We start from the raw sequence: 16,570 nt of genomic DNA, 5'->3' as shown, positions 1-16,570 counted from the left end.
CAACAAAACTACTAATTACATACTCGTACATTGTAAGAAAACTTCATTTACCTATTATACATACACTCAGATCATCTATGATCTGAGTACATACATAAGTAACTGTAGGTAGGTAGTCGGGCATAGTTGGTTGGCAACTGCATTTTCATTAACGTACGTATTTACTTAGGTGTTCAATACTTAATGCATATTATTTTCTTATTTAATTACCTTGGCCTTGTATGTTACTAGCCAGATGGATCTTTTACATAAATACTTCCCTACTTTGAGTTCATATTCCTTTATAATAATAATCTCATTTTTCAACTATAAGAGCCTTTTTCCTGTGATGCTGAAATCGGCATCAATCCCTAATTTTTAAGTGACCCCTATGTTTTTTTTTATCCACAACGAGGAAGCTCTTGGCCTGTATCTCATCTGATGTTAAAAGTGATGATCAGGCCGAAGGTAGAAGCGAGCTTCACCCGGAATCAACCACGGAGGAACTGGCTATCTTACCTCTAACTGCCGGAACACAACAATGCTGTTAACATTGTTGTTATGGCGACAGACTTAGGTAAGATGGTGGTAGCTAGCCAGGCGGACTTAGAACAAGCCCTACCACCAACCAAACCGAACAGAAAAATCTGCCCCCACTAGGAATCGAACCCGGGACCTCTGCGTCTGAAGCAGGTGGTCTTACCAATAGACCACAGAGGCGGTTAAACATAATAAAAATTTTAATTTCATAGGGGTCACTTAAAAATTAGGGATTGATGGTGAAAACGGGCATAACTCGAAGAGTTTTAATTGAATATTTCAAAAACTAAACAGACCGTATGCGCCGAGCGTTAGGCCGTTAGGTACCTTGTAACACCTAACTATCGATGTGTACCAACTAAGTTAATATAAGTGCAATTTTTGCCGCCTTTAGTATGTACCACAAACGCATCGGTGTACCACTGATCCAGTACAAAATGAAGGTTCTACTACTTTTATTTGTTGTGTTGGCCACAGTGTGCGCTCAAAGTGAGTTAATTTTGTTGTTATTTATCTCTAACGCCTGTTTCCCATATTTATCAATCCTTGTCCAAATCCGGATTTCAACTGTCTTTGAATCTGTTTTTGATCAAAATATCCATAATTTTTGACGCGAGTACCTACTACACTTTAACATTGTTTAAATATGAAAATGTAATTACCACTCCTTTGCATCGCGCAGTCGGGTAAAAACATCGAAATCCGTAGATATTTCGACCAAAAACATATTTAATAGTAATTAATTAAATAAAACATATTGAATTTTGACAGTTGATTTCCGTTCGATTTGGATTACCTATTAGGTACCTACCTTAATTTCGAACTCCTCCTATGTTCTTCTGATTAATTTCGTTGCGGGTCCAATGACAGTTTAACTTTCCCTCGGGACAAACTTGACCTTTATTGGTTTTTATTGGCGGTCAAGATGTAGATCCTGGCTACACAGGAGTTGCAGCGGTGGGAACGAGAGCTGGGAATAGTCCCATTTACTAGCCTGATGCCCGAATGAGTTTTTTCTGTCATAAGAATAACCGCCAAAAACATGGTCGTAGGGTAAAGACTCCGTTTGTGGCCATTGTAACTTTTTTGGTCACTTTGTTGAAATGAGTATCAAAAACTGTAACAAAAATCTATTTTATAAAATATAGTTAATTAATATTTCGGAAAATATGAAAGGCTTAGTATCCAGCGAGGAAAATGCAGCCAGGCAGGATCCTCGCCTCTTTGCCTCGCGGACACTCTTTTATTTTGGAGAAAACAATAAGTTTTTATTTTTTTAATCCTTTTTTTAGTTAAGTTTGTGTTTGTTGTAAAATATCTGTTTATTTTAATAAAACTGGAATATATATTTAAAAAAAATGTTTACTAATAACTATTATAAAAAGCAAAGATTTTGATTGTTTGTTTGGAGGAAATGGGCTCCGAAAGAACTGGATCGATTTGAAAAATTCTTTCAACGTTAGAATAAAAAAAAAATCTGCTGAACATAGGTTATTTATACAATATTTTCAAAAAAGTTAGTAAAAAATCTTCTGATAAATTACTCTTTATTATTTAAATTAGGTAGGTATTTCCTACGCCATTTTCCGCAATTTGGCACTTCACGTCACACATTATGTAATTTACCGAAGCTATTGTCAAATTAGTATGTAGTTATGAATTAAACAGGACACGTTCAGAAATCAATATTGCTATTTTATAGTTAAGTTAAGACCACTTTTTATTGGCGGTGCGAAGTTCGGCGGGACCACTCGTATCTAAAGGTCATAGCAGACTTATCAACTCGGAAAGCGATCAACACCGTATCGTCTTTCGCGAGCTGTCATCGCCTTTCGCGCGCTGTCAACCGCGAGGCGAGGCGTTTACGTTATAGATGACCCACGCTGAACTGTCCCACCAAACTCAATGACAGGGGGGCGGTACCATCGTTCAACTATATGGTTTCCAACATTGCAAAAATCGGAATCAGCGATCCGGTATTGACGGTGGCGCCCTACTGTCAATGTTATGCATAGGACATTTCAGTATTTTGGAACTATACAGTGCGGATAAAGGTTCGGTCAAACCAACGGTCTATTCCACTTTGATCACCTGGCTTTGATGACCCAGGTGATCAAAGTCCACTTCCAGCGACAATTTAGTGTCCTTTGATCACCCACGGATATGATGCCCTGGGTGATCAAAGTGGACTCCAGTTAAATTATTATTTTAGTGTCCTTTGATCACCTACATACAAATCACATCTCCTCTTATACTTAATGTACGGACAAACATTGTTTAGGTAAGTAACGCTTTAAAATATAAAAATAAAATGTAAACTGGAAAAACTGTAAAAAAAATTGTCTATATTAAGAAAATGTTAGTACTTACCGTGTCTATTCAGAGGAGGTGTGATTTGTATGTAGGTGATCAAAGGACACTAAAATAATAATTTAACTGGAGTCCACTTTGATCACCCAGGGCACATATCCGTGGGTGATCAAAGGACACTAAATTGTCGCTGGAAGTGGACTTTGATCACCTGGGTCATCAAAGCCAGGTGATCAAAGTGGAATAGACCAAACCAACGCGACATTGATCGCTATCGCTGCACGCCGGCTCACGGTGGGCTGATATTAGAGCTTCATAGACTTAGCGTCGCTCAAAAATCAAGTGCCTAATTTTGAAAAAATAAATATGCCAATGTGTTCCTTTACCAAAAAGGAATATTTTATGTTATGTAACGTTTCTTGATAAAGTTATTATTTAATAAGTTATTAACAATTTCCTTTTTTTTTGTATGGAGCTCAACATTTATTTTTATTTTATTCGTTATTCTCAAGCTTTCTAAAGAAATTGACTTTTGTATTACGTAATGCAACATATAAGCTATGTTATCACCAAGTGTCGCACTTCGGAAATCTTCGGAACAATGTCATTTTGGACTTTAAAATAAAAAAAATAAAAAATTTAAATAACTGCCAAATTTTGTAAAAATAACTACGCCAATGTGTTCCTTTGCCAAAAAGAAATATTTTATGTTATGTAACTTTTCTTGATAAAGTTATTATTTAATAAGTTATTGACAATAATTACTATTTTTTTGTATGGAGCTCAACATTTATTTTTATTTTATTCGTTATTCTTAATCTTTCTTAAGAAATTGCTTTTTGTATTATGTAATGCATCATATAAGCTATATTATCACCAAGGGACGAATCCCAGAAACCCTCGGAACATTGTCATTTTCGACTTTAAAATAAAAAAACAAACGAAAAAGAAAACTGCAATGTTATGTACTTTCTTCCGTACTACCCTAACGAGGTGAAGAACTAAGCGCGTTTTTTATAGTGGTGTTCCCAGGAGGCCTAATCCACATGATTACTAAGGTTACTATAATATAATATTTGTTTTATGGAAATTAAGCCAGTTTGAAGTTAAGTTTATTGGTTAGACCACAGAATAATAATAAGTACTACGTACAGAAGTTTAACTTCGCGAAGGTATTTAAAAAAATGTATGCTCAATGTCATTAACAATATGGTGTAATTTAGCCTGTCTCAAGAGTCAAGCACCATTTTGTTGACAAACGTCAGTGATCGGCACTGCGCCGAAGCTATAGGGCTGACTTCGGTAATATGATGTGACGTGAGGTGCCAAACTGCGGAAAATGGCGGAGGAAATACATGATTTAGCATGAATTATCATGAATAATATTAACTACTTATTTACCTCTCAGTGTCTTGAGGCAACTTAAAAAAGTACATTCTGTGTTTTTATTATTATTTAGGCAGTTAAATACTGCACAGTATTTCGTACACCATTCTCTTTATTTTCTTCCATCATACACAAGAATACGCGTGCGTAAGTCAATGTTCGCTCGTATGTGAGGCCTTGTCGAATAGTATCCTGTAGGTGGGCCATCGTGCGTGTTTTGTTTTCGATGTAAACTCGCGGAGATGAACAGGCCTGGTTAGACTCAAGAGCCACTTTCTGAATCTACAAAAGTAAAGCTTGCTTTCTCAGTATCAGCCTCGTCATCAAATTGATCATTTATAGTGGACTTTTTGGTGGTGTTGAAAACCTTTCTTGATGGCAATTACGTCTAAATTATTCATTTCTTTTGATATGGCTTTACAAATATCACATCGCTGCTTGTGCAGAGCTGCCATTTATCAACGATATTATTTTTCTATCAATCAAGTGAGAATCAGTTATTACGAGATTGTTTTGCTTCCAGAATTACGATCTATTAAATTTTCAATTTCCGCGTCCATTAAGTTTTTTTCATTGATAACATTAAAATAGGTCGACAATAATTAAATGCAGCTTATTTTGAATTAAAAAAAAATGGGTCTCCTTCATACATTTGAAAAAGAAATGAGTCGATAGTAAAAAGTGGAGCTAGAAACCTTATTTTCCCTTATCCATTTTATCTGGAGACATCAAACCGAACGTTCATTTGGGCACTTACAAGTTGCCCTAAAACGCTAGAATCATTATTTTCGCAAATTTTGTTTCGCAGACCAAACTATACTACGTACATGGAGCTCTACATACGTATATGCCTGCAAGAATACAAAATTATTGCTCACGGAAAAGATATTTACTTCCAATCAGAAAGTACTACACCACGCTCGAATTTTGCAGGAGAGCAACTAATGAAGATATTTTGCACAATTTATTTTTAAAATCTGATTCTCAGATATAGACAATAATATAAACTTCATAGAAAACACAAAGCTTTATCAACAGAAGCAAAAAGTTAATTAATAAATGATCAATTTGATGATGAGGCTGATACTGATACTGAAAGAAAGCTTTACTTTTGTAGATATTAGCCTATTTCACGGTTCAGAAACTGACTCTGAATAACCAATAAACTTAACTTTCCATAAAACATATTTTAATAATCTTACAAGTGGATTAGGCCTCCTGGGAACACCACTATAAAAAACGTGCTTAGTTCTTCACCTCGTTAGGGTAGTACGGAAGAAAGTACATAACATTGCAGTTATTTTTTTCGTTAGTTTTTTTTTATTTTAAAGTCGAAAATGACAATGTTCCGAGGGTTTCCGGGATTCGTCCCTTGGTGATAATATAGCTTATATGATGCATTACATAATACAAAAAGCAATTTCTTAAGAAAGCTTAAGAATAACGAATAAAATAAAAATAAATGTTGAGCTCCATACAAAAAAATAGTAATTATTGTCAATAACTTATTAAATAATAACTTTATCAAGAAAAGTTACATAACATAAAATATTTCTTTTTGGCAAAGGAACACATTGGCGTAGTTATTTTTACAAAATTTGGCAGTTATTTAAATTTTTTATTTTTTTTATTTTAAAGTCCAAAATGACATTGTTCCGAAGATTTCCGAAGTGCGACACTTGGTGATAACATAGCTTATATGTTGCATTACGTAATACAAAAGTCAATTTCTTTAGAAAGCTTGAGAATAACGAATAAAATAAAAATAAATGTTGAGCTCCATACAAAAAAAAAGGAAATTGTCAATAACTTATTAAATAATAACTTTATCAAGAAACGTTACATAACATAAAATATTCCTTTTTGGTAAAGGAATACATTGGCATATTTATTTTTTCAAAATTAGGCACTTGATTTTTGAGCGACGCTAAGTCTATGAAGCTCTAATATCAGCCCACCGTGCGGCTGATCGCGTGTGATCACGTTGGTTTGGCCGAACCTTAAGTGTACGTTGTAGTATGAAGTTTCATACAAAGAATACTGAACGCCTCGAGTAGATAGGGTTAAACGATCCCTTTCCGTGTTGATAAATGTGCGACGTCCTTAACAATGTGTATTTCATTTACAGGATACAATAAATGCTTACAGCCAGTTAAAACTGGCCCGTGTAAAAGGCACGTTCCCAGGTAAAGGCAAGATTTCGAATTTTATGTTAGTGCACTTTTTGGGGTCGATTTTAAATTTTGTAGTAATTTTTATTTTTTAAAGACTTTATTGCATACACATAAGAATGATCCGTACAAAAAGGCGAGCATAATGCCATATGGCATTCTCTCCCAGCTGACCTTGAGCAAAACAGAGAATTTGAGTAGGCGGTGCTAAAAAGCTACAAAAAATTACACCAATTTAGGTAATACATAAAATATTATAATATATATTTACAGGGTGTTAGGTAAATGGGTATATGAGCCGACATTAGCCCATGTTAACATAATATGCATATAAATGGAATGGTGAAGTCAGAAAATTGATATCATCATTTTTTATTTTTATTTTCATACTAATCTGATTATATAAATTTTATTTTGTTTCGTGTTTGTTGTTTAGTTCTTGGAGGGTTGGAGGTATAGTCCGGTCGCCGATCACGTAGAATTTCGTCCAATGACCCGCACACTCACTAGTCACCACGGCCGCCCGTCGCACAGTCGCGACAGCAATATAATTACGCACGAGCGATAAGGATGGGTAGCTTGGGGTCATTGGACGCAATTCTACGTGCTCGGCGACCGGGCTTTAGCATGAAGGCGCTGGATGCTACCAACTGGGCGATCTGGAAATCATTGCGCCTATGTTCAGCACTGTACGTCCTGTGGCTGCAATGATGATGATGATGAAATTAGTTCTTACAAAACAAAAACAAAACAAAATTTTGACATTAATCAGTGAGTGGTAATTCGATTTTATGATTCGAATGTTTCAGATTCGCCTACACCAAAGAGAAGGGCTGCCACAAATTCATATATGGTGGTTGTAAAGGCAACGGCAACAACTTTGAATATTATGGACAGTGTAGGAGAACATGCATGACTCCCCCACAACAAAATAATAAACATTTTAATAATAATAATAAGAGAAACACTGTCAAATTATAAACTTATAATAAAACTGAATAAATGTACTGAAAAGTCTTTGAATTATACCCAAAGTCACTCTAATTTTTTTTAACGAATTTACCGATTATTTTTTAGGTTGTTTGTAAATCTTTCACCCAAACACTACTGAACGGATTTTGATGAAACTTAACAGCATTATTGTCGATAGACAAATAGACATATAGGTACATAAACACTATTCTGGTGTGTGCCAAAATACTGGTCAAACTTGAATAAAATATTTTTTTTGAAGATTTGATTTTGTTAAAAACGGATTTTGTGAACCAGGAAAAACATAGGATAGTTTGGTCCCTAGACTGTATTGTAATTTTTTGTGACAGTTCGATATACACGCGGGCAAAACCGCGGGAAAAAGCTAGTTAATATAGCAGAAATGATTGTTTTGTTGCATATCTTTAGGTTATCATCTTGCGCCACATTATAAATGTTTTGGTTCTATTATCGGAGGAGTCACTCGGGCAACATGAAGATTCTACTGCTGTTGTGTGTTCTTGTGCTGAGCACTGTTAGTGCGGAAAGTGAGTGTTTTAATATTTTTTATTATTAACTACAACCCGTTCGAGTAATCTGCGCACCTGGCAGTCGTGACGTCACATCGACGCTCTGGTACGGACGAGACGAAAGCGGCGATCGGGTTTTAGCTGACCCGGCGAACTTCGAACCGCCCGAAAAAATTAACGATTATGTTACGTGAGGTGTCAATGCGGAAGATGGCGGATTAAAATTTCTTTACTTATTTTTTAAAGCTCTCTCTTTTTTTCACTTGATATTTAAAAAAAAAACAAATAAGTCTCAAAAATACTATTTAGAAAGGAAGAAAGAAATATTTTTATTTTAGTCCAAACATCCAGACTACTTTACAACAACATAATTACTTACTTGGTATTCTTTGGCAGCCATATCAAGTGGATAGACACTAATATTTAAGTTTTACACAAAACAAAAAATAACACAGTGCTCTTCAAGTGTCTGTTGCCAATTTAAATGCCTAATTATACAGGCTGAATTTCTACAGTCCCTTTTCAGGTTAGGTGCTTCTTATACACGTCCCAAATACGTATAGCTTACCCTACCACCACTTCAGGACACTGGACAACATCGGCTGCGACAAGAAGTGCAGCAAAATCCAATATTATTGTTTTTTTTTTATTTTTTTTGTATAACGTTACCTTAATAGGTACTAACTTTTAATCTATCTATAATATAAATAAAAATGAATTGATGTTCGTTAGTCTGATTAAAACTCGAGAACGGCTGGGCCGATTGAGCTGATTTTGGTTTTAAAATGTTTGTCGTAGTCCAGGGTAGGTCTAAACGGTGAGCAAATACGCGCGCGATATTGTTTTTCTGTGACAGACAAAATTCCACGCGAAAGCTAGTTGTTTGTAATATAACTTGCATCTACTTATAAGTACTAATTTTTTAATGCTTATTTATTTCATTTTCAGACCCAACATGTATGATGCCAATTGAAAGCGGCAATTGTTTCGGCAATTTTCCCAGGTAAAGTTCCCACATTACACTATTAATCTGCAATTTATTTAAATGACTATTTTTTAGAAAATCATGTTCAAAATTATTTGATTCACTGTGTAGCGGTACACAGTGAATCAAATATAATACTTAGTTAACTTTTTAACATCAATCAATGATAGGTAGGTACATGATATTCAGTATACAATAGAAGTGTTTGATAATATTCCTCATAAAGATGTGGTCTACTTTACTGTGATCTCACGCGGACTTATTGAGTAACTTACTTACTACTTGAGTGATGTTTTATTTTATTTTATTTTTAAACCCATCACTTTTAGCAACTGAAAGTAGGTATAGTGCTAAAAGGCGTTTCACTTTCCCGCCAAGCGCGGACTTCTTGAAAGAACTTGAAGTGATGTTGCACAATTTATTACACTTATTACTACACTCGTGAATTAACACGAAAATGGAATAATCCAATATTGCTTCATCATCATCATCATCATTTCAGCCATAGGACGTCCACTGCTGAACACAGGCCTCCCCCAATGACTTCCACATCGCACGGTTGGTAGCGGCCTGCATCCAGCGCCTTCCTGCTACCCTTATCAGGTCGTCGGTCCACCTTGTGGGTGGACGTCGTTGCTTAATATAATATTTACTAACTAGCGGATCCCGTTTTACCCCCTCACCTCAGGAGTTGAATTTTGGAAAATCCTGTCTTAGTGAGCAACCTACGTTCTAAAAGGAACCCCCATGTAAAATTTGAGACTATTAGCACTTGTAGTTTCTGAGATTTCGTGATGAGTGAGTGAGTCAATCAGATAAAAAATAAATAAATACAGAAACACAACGTTTCACTTTCCCGCCAAAAAATTTTGACTCTTCACGCCAAGAAGTCTCCATAGATTAAAGAGAGTGAAGTTCCCGCTCCACCACAGAATACAAACCCACAGATATGGATAAAAATAGATATCTGTAAGCAAACCCCACTTAATATTTTTTTATTACAGATACGCGTACACCAGAGAGCACGGATGCCAGGAGTTTGTCTATGGCGGCTGTGGAGGCAACAACAACAACTTCAAGACCTACCAAGAATGCGAAAGATTTTGCATGTTACCCCGATAAGCTATAAAAATAATTATGGATTATCTATAAAATAATGTTTCTGCGATCATAACTGTGTAGTGAAATAAAAATAAAGCAATAGATTTTTTGTCTTTTCTGTAACACAATAGTGGGTCTAGACAAAGTGCCATTATAATCGCAAACCAGTCGAAAAGTGGTCGAAAAGCCCCTTTTTTGTATGGAATTTGACGGATTCGATTTTCGATTCGATCAAAAAGTGCGTTTTGTCTAGGGGGGTTGGTATCAATGATCTGAGGGTATAGCGCTTAACTAAGTCAGTGCCTGGCGTGTTTTTGACACTTTTTGAGACGTCCAACGTCAATGAGACTTCAGATTTGTATGCTCTGCTGTTACGTCATAATAAGTCAATGTCACCCCGGCTGTCAAACTCCATGTATTTTGTATCCAAAAAACGCCGGTTTTCGTTAAAGTTTTAGGTGGTGCATCTCAGCCTAAGTAGGTAACTTATTTGACACCCTGACACCATAGTCAATTGACATAATTAAGACCTGTCAAAACCACAACACATTCGTCACATTACTGCCATTTGTAATGGGATAGACAGCGACGATTGATGCACCACCTAGCAGTATAAAAGGTAGTGTGGATCCCAATGACATTCCACCAGCTCGCACTAAGCGTTTCGATGACTCTTTTATAATGCGAACAGCTAGGGACTGGAATTCGTTGCCTGCTGCTGTCTTTCCCGAAAACTATAATCCGGGCCTTTTCAAGGCGAGAGTGAATAGGCACTTACAGGGCAGATATGTACCATCCTAGACTGCATCCCGCTTAACATCAGGTGCGATTGTGGTCAAATACCTGCCTTGTTATGCATAAAAAAAAATTAAATCTTACAAAATATCGAAATTGTTTTTTTTAATACAAAAGAAATATTATTATGAAGTGTGAAGAGATTAAATACAGCTGGTTGGTTACTAAGTAAAAGAGCAGGTAAGTCAAATAGTAGAAAACAATGTAACCCAATATTTAACTTACTGTGAAACCGAAAGGGAGATAACAGCAGGTGACGGTATGACGGTAGTTAATAAAATTAATGAGTTGCTTACAGGGTTCCGTACCTCAAAAACGGGGTTCCAGCCGGATTTATTTTAGAATTCCGACTCCGTACCCAAAGTAATGCCCGTTTTCACCATCAATCCCTTATTTTTAAGTGACTATGGTAACACAACAGGAATTTTGTTTTCTAAGGGCTCACTTAAAAATAGGGATTGATGGTGAAAACGGGCATTAAACTGATTAATTTCATTGCGGGTCCAACGACAGTTTAACTTTCCCCCGGGACAAACAACCTTCACTGGTTGGTTTTTATTGGCGGTCAAGCTGTAGATCCTGGCTACACAGGAGTTGCAGCGGTGGGAACGAGAGGTGGAAATAGTCCCGTAGTTGCCAAACCTAGTTAAATTTTTAGATGATGTAAGTAGGTAAGTATTTCTGTTGCCGCTATAGCAACACTACTAAAAACAGAATAAAATTAATTTAAGTGGGGCTCCCATGTAACAAAAGTGTTTTTCGTCGTTTTTTGCTCAAAACCCTTAATTTCAGGAACAAACTAGACCTACTTATTTAAACAATTTTGGAATGCTAATAAGCTTAATTTACTTTGGGATATTTTTTTCTGTTCTTCTTGAAATAATCTTGAAAATCGATTAGGAAATTTTTGAGTGTTTTCGTTAAAACTTTAAAAATCTTTCTTCTGTATGAAGAAGCATTCACATAATTCCATGCATTTTGCTTTGAATGTAGGTCATAATTTATTATTGTTTTTTTTTACAATGATAATGCATTTTGTTGTTATTTCTTTATTCAAGTGTTTCATAAGATCAATGTAGGTAACATTGTTTTAAAGAGAAGCTACAAATTATTTAAAAAAATATATCGCAAAATATAAAATTCAATAAAATTTAAACTGACTCTTTTTAGCTTTAAAAAAACAAAGAAAACTAAAAAGGAATAAAAATGCGTTATTTAGGTTTTTTTTTTAATAAAATGTTTATTGCCAATAAATCTTAGTACGAAAATATTCTTATAACTAGTGGCTTCTGCACTAAGCATAGCTTGTGTCGCAGTAGCCTTTTTAAGTTTTTACATAAGTATTGATATCTTTACTTTGAGGTCTGGGAACACAAATTCAGGCAATTTATTACTGTAGTTAAATTAAGATATAAAAATATAAAACGTAGTATCAAAAAAATTGTGACAAGGCTTAAAATGAGGTCAATGTTTATAAAACTAACTCTATTAGAGACTGTCAGTAATGAAGGGTTACCACTGGCGAGTAAGATTCAATTTTAAGATTATTATATGTCAAGTAGTCTATTATATTTTAATTGTGTCATTATTCACAATAAAAAGATCTTAAATGGGTAAACTTACATCTTTCCCTTAATCAGGTATGCAACAGAAAAACAAGTCTTTTACAAACAAACTTAAATATAAAACTGCGAACAACTCATTGTTCTACATGTTTTTCATCCTCGCGGTTTATCAGAACACAATTAAATTAATTTATTCAAAATGTTCAAACTAAGTTTCATTATTGTCATGTTGCTGGCCTTTGCCAGCGTTTTAAGCAGTGACGGTAAGTACCTACCTATCTATTTTACCGAAAAAGCTTTAGGCTGATTTTCACCTTTCACCATCAATCCCTAATTTTTAAGTGATCCCTATGGTAACACATACAGGAATTTTGTTCCCATAAGGGTCACTTAAAAATTAAGGATTTATAGTGAAAACGGGCATAAAGTCATCGATATAAATGAACTATGCACTAGATTTCGCCGCATATTCCCAACGTGTCACACTTGAGGACATTATTTGTTTTACTTATATTCCCTGCCGGTCACACTGTAACCTGTATTTTCTGACAGTAAACCTTAGAAAAATTATTTAGATTTTTAATGTCAGTATTTTGTTCACTGTTTTTTAACGAATTTATTCTGACATTAAGAGTAGGCGCACACCGTTGATTTTTAGTTGGCCGATAGTTGTGCCCGATTTTAATTTGTATGACACAACGCCGATTCGATTTGGCCGATTCTCCAAATCGAATCGGCGTTGTGTGCGCACTCCCATACAATACATGCCCATACTGATCAACTGCCCAACTAAACTATCGGCCGACGAAAAATCAACGGTGTGCGCCTACTCTAAAGGTAGGTACTTAATGTGTGACCGTTTGGGAAGATAGGTTACAAATGTTCGAACGAGTAACAGTGTGACTAAATGGGATATTTTTCCCAATTACATACTCGTTTGGGTGTGGTGACTCGTTGAGAACAAGCGGATCTAGCGCTGTATCAGTGGCGGCGTAGCATGGGCTGGCACCCGGGGCGATCACCCCCCCCCCCCCCCCCCCCCGTCATAAGTCCTAAGGCACCCCCTACCCCCAGGATTTTGGGGTTACCTAACAATCGCACCCCCCGTATCATGAGATAGACCCCAGACTTCAATCAGTAGTTCATCAGATCCGTTAATCAGTACAAATCTGCGCGACTTGTGTCACCCCCTGAGGCTTGGCACCCGGGGCGGACCGCCCCCACCGCCCCCCCCTTACGCCGCTAGTGCGCTGTATGTTTTAATGTTTTGTTAGACAACAAAACTAATGCAGCAGCTGTAGCAACTGTAGCGAACTTTAGTTTTAATTCAAATACAATAGCAATTTTGCTTACCTTCTCTATCCTTTATTGCTCTATGCATTAGGTGCATGACGTTTCACTTTCCCACCAAAAGGTTCGATGAAAAAAAAAGTTTTTATTTTATTACACAGCCCCAGCCCCAGACTGCACCTCGCCTCTTGTCACCGGACCATGCAAAGCCGCGTTCCAAGTGTAAGTATTTATTTTCCTTATTTTAATAGTTATTTTCTTAAAATTTTGTAAGACCTTTTTACATTAGTCAATATTATTAGCGAACATAGAAAATTTTCTATCTACAGTATTAAGAGTACCTACTTTCCCTCCAACAGGTGGCATTACAAATTATATGTAAAATTCTTTCTTGGTGGATGCCTACGTCATAACATCTACCTGCATGCCAAATTTCAGTGGTTTGGGCTGTGCGTTGATAGATCACTATGTCAGTCAGTCAGTCACCTTTGAGTTATTTAAAAGATACACTTATGATTAAGAAATTTATAAAAACAAATATAAGAATAAATCACATTTATATTATTATAGTTATTTAGTTGAATGATTATGAGTTTGAATCATAAGTAGGGTAAGGTGGGGCACAGTGTTACAAAAAAAAATTGTACGGGACTATAATGACAAAAATATTGTTTCAATCAGCTAGTTTTTGGTAGAAAAATAAACTTTAACAATCCCTCTTTAATTGAAATAGCTCAAACATTAACATTATTAGAAACTACTAAATTTAAATAAAATTGTACTTTAAATAAATCAGTCGATTGTAACACTGAGCCCCGTATCTTACAGGGTAAGGGGCGCAATGTTACAACAAAATAATAGGTTTGGTTCAAGTGGAAAATAGAGACGATTATCAATTTTGCCATTTCGACGTAAGTAGCTAACGTCTTCGTCGTATTTATTTATTTATTTTTTTATTTATTTACACTTTTGCACATACAATTGTACAGTGGCGGACTTAATGCCAGGTGGCATTATCTGCCAGTCAACCACAGGTCGAGTAGAGAGACTAAGGCGGTGCAATAAATATGACGTTTAATTAATATACTTACATAGCATTAGATAAAATAAATAACATAAGAATACATATTAATATAATAGACATACACCTAGATACATAAACATAATAATAATATTGGCGTACACAAAACACACATGTCAGAGATAAGAAAAAAGTTTTAGTCTTCGTATCCTCAATATATGGCAGTAATTTTCAAAAATAATGTTTTCAACCGTCAAAATCGCTTCTGCCATATCTTTTTCACTGTGAAGACCATAATTATGTCTTCCTTTTACGATTCCGCACCATTTTCTTTGAATACCTTGAAATGGTACAAAAACATTTTGTAATTGGAGCTGACTAATTACAGTGTCACACAGTGCCCCAGAGAGGCAAACCAAATTAAAAAATTCGAATTAATATTTTAAGGTATGTTTACAACAAACAATTCAACGGTAATATGTAGCTAAATAAACATAAAAATAAAGAAAAATATCAACATTGACCTGAATACAACACGTCCGGCAAAAAATTAAAAACTTAGAAACGGATTTTTCGACGTTTAATAACACAAAAACAATTTTTGTTTGTTAATTTTCAAGCGCGGTACACACTGTGGCAGGAACAACGGTTCAAAGATGGCGGCTTATGAGCTTGACATACGTGTATACCAACATCATACAATTAATAGAAAGGGACGGAGAAATGTGCATTGTAACATTGTGCCCCGTGTAACATTGTGCCCCACCTTACCTATAGAAAAATATAATAATATGAAAAAAAATGTAAAAACTAACCCCCTTACTAATAAAATTTACACGCTCGTTGAACAGTGTTTTAAAGTGACGTTTAGTATGGAAATGTCATTTTAAAACAGTGTTCAACAACTGTGTAACTTTTTATTAGTAAGGGGGTAAGTGTATGATTAGTGCGATTTATTTGTTGTCGAGTGTATTTTCGAACCTCCAATGATAAGAATTGAAAGAGTTGTAAAAAAATGCGCACACGATCCGTACACGAGCGCTGTACACGAGCCGGTGTTCTCTTTTATGATATTTCTCAGTACTAAGGTCACATTAATAAATAATCACTGATAAATGTGATTAATTTATCACTTTTACCACGACTGTCGGTAATTATTATTAATAATAATTGGTTATTATTAATAATTATCAATTTGTCACATTTACCGTAACATACAACATACATATTAAATGTATTTAGATAATTTCCTTCCTCTCTTTCCAGTTACGGCTACGATCCTGACAGTGGATGCAAAAAGTTCATCTATGGAGGATGTGGAGGAAACGGCAACCGTTACAACACTCTAGAGGACTGCCAAGCTGCTTGCGAGAGTGACTGCAACAAATAACGAGACGCAAGCAATCAATTGGGTATTTGACAGCACAGTCAATTGACATACTTTTTTCAAACTGTCAAAACGCACCATTCCATTCATTCCACCAGTGAAAAATAGAGAGGGAAGCTAAGTTAGTAATGCTAAATTTGCTAAGTGGTGTCTTGTTATTATAGTGTCAACTACCCAATGATAATAAGAATAAAAATAAGAATAAGAAAAACTTTATTTGACACAAAAAGAAAAAATAAAAAACAGAACAAAGATGATCGATTTGATTTACTTAAATGACTTATGGTTTTATCGATATTATTTAGGATGACAATTATATTGATTTTATTTAACTATTTATTACAAAAACAACAGCCAAAATGATGCGTTTTATTTCTTAAGGCCCTCCTATCAGTTGGAACCGACCATTATGCAGATGTCTCCTTAAATATACCTATTCCTACATCAAGGTAAAATCGAACGTAATTTTGTTTCAAAATTGGCTTTAATTATTCGACGTATTTTAATGTCCTACCTTTTGTTAATTTCTTCGTGATCA

The 16,570-nt window shown here is 35.3% G+C and overlaps 2 long non-coding RNA genes across 3 annotated transcripts; both read left to right on the top strand.

Moving 5' to 3' along the window:
- The first annotated feature begins 893 nt into the window (after positions 1–893).
- LOC135085034 (uncharacterized) lies at positions 894–8,891 on the top strand. Of its 2 annotated transcripts, XR_010259993.1 has the most exons (4): positions 894–1,008; positions 6,344–6,401; positions 7,196–7,906; positions 8,837–8,891. It is a non-coding gene; the product is annotated as an uncharacterized LOC135085034 (long non-coding RNA). The 2 variants fall into 2 exon arrangements; XR_010259994.1 differs by lacking the exon at positions 6,344–6,401.
- Positions 8,892–12,465: 3,574 nt separating this feature from the next.
- On the top strand, positions 12,466–16,385 carry LOC135085036 (uncharacterized). Its single transcript, XR_010259996.1, has 3 exons — positions 12,466–12,597; positions 13,786–13,846; positions 15,912–16,385. It is a non-coding gene; the product is annotated as an uncharacterized LOC135085036 (long non-coding RNA).
- Positions 16,386–16,570: the final 185 nt, after the last annotated feature.

This window comes from Ostrinia nubilalis, chromosome 27 (genome assembly GCF_963855985.1).
Source record: "Ostrinia nubilalis chromosome 27, ilOstNubi1.1, whole genome shotgun sequence".
NCBI classification, from domain to species: Eukaryota; Metazoa; Arthropoda; class Insecta; order Lepidoptera; family Crambidae; genus Ostrinia; species Ostrinia nubilalis.
The sequence above is the reverse complement of the archived record's forward strand: the minus strand, read 5'-3'. Positions and strand labels throughout refer to the sequence as shown.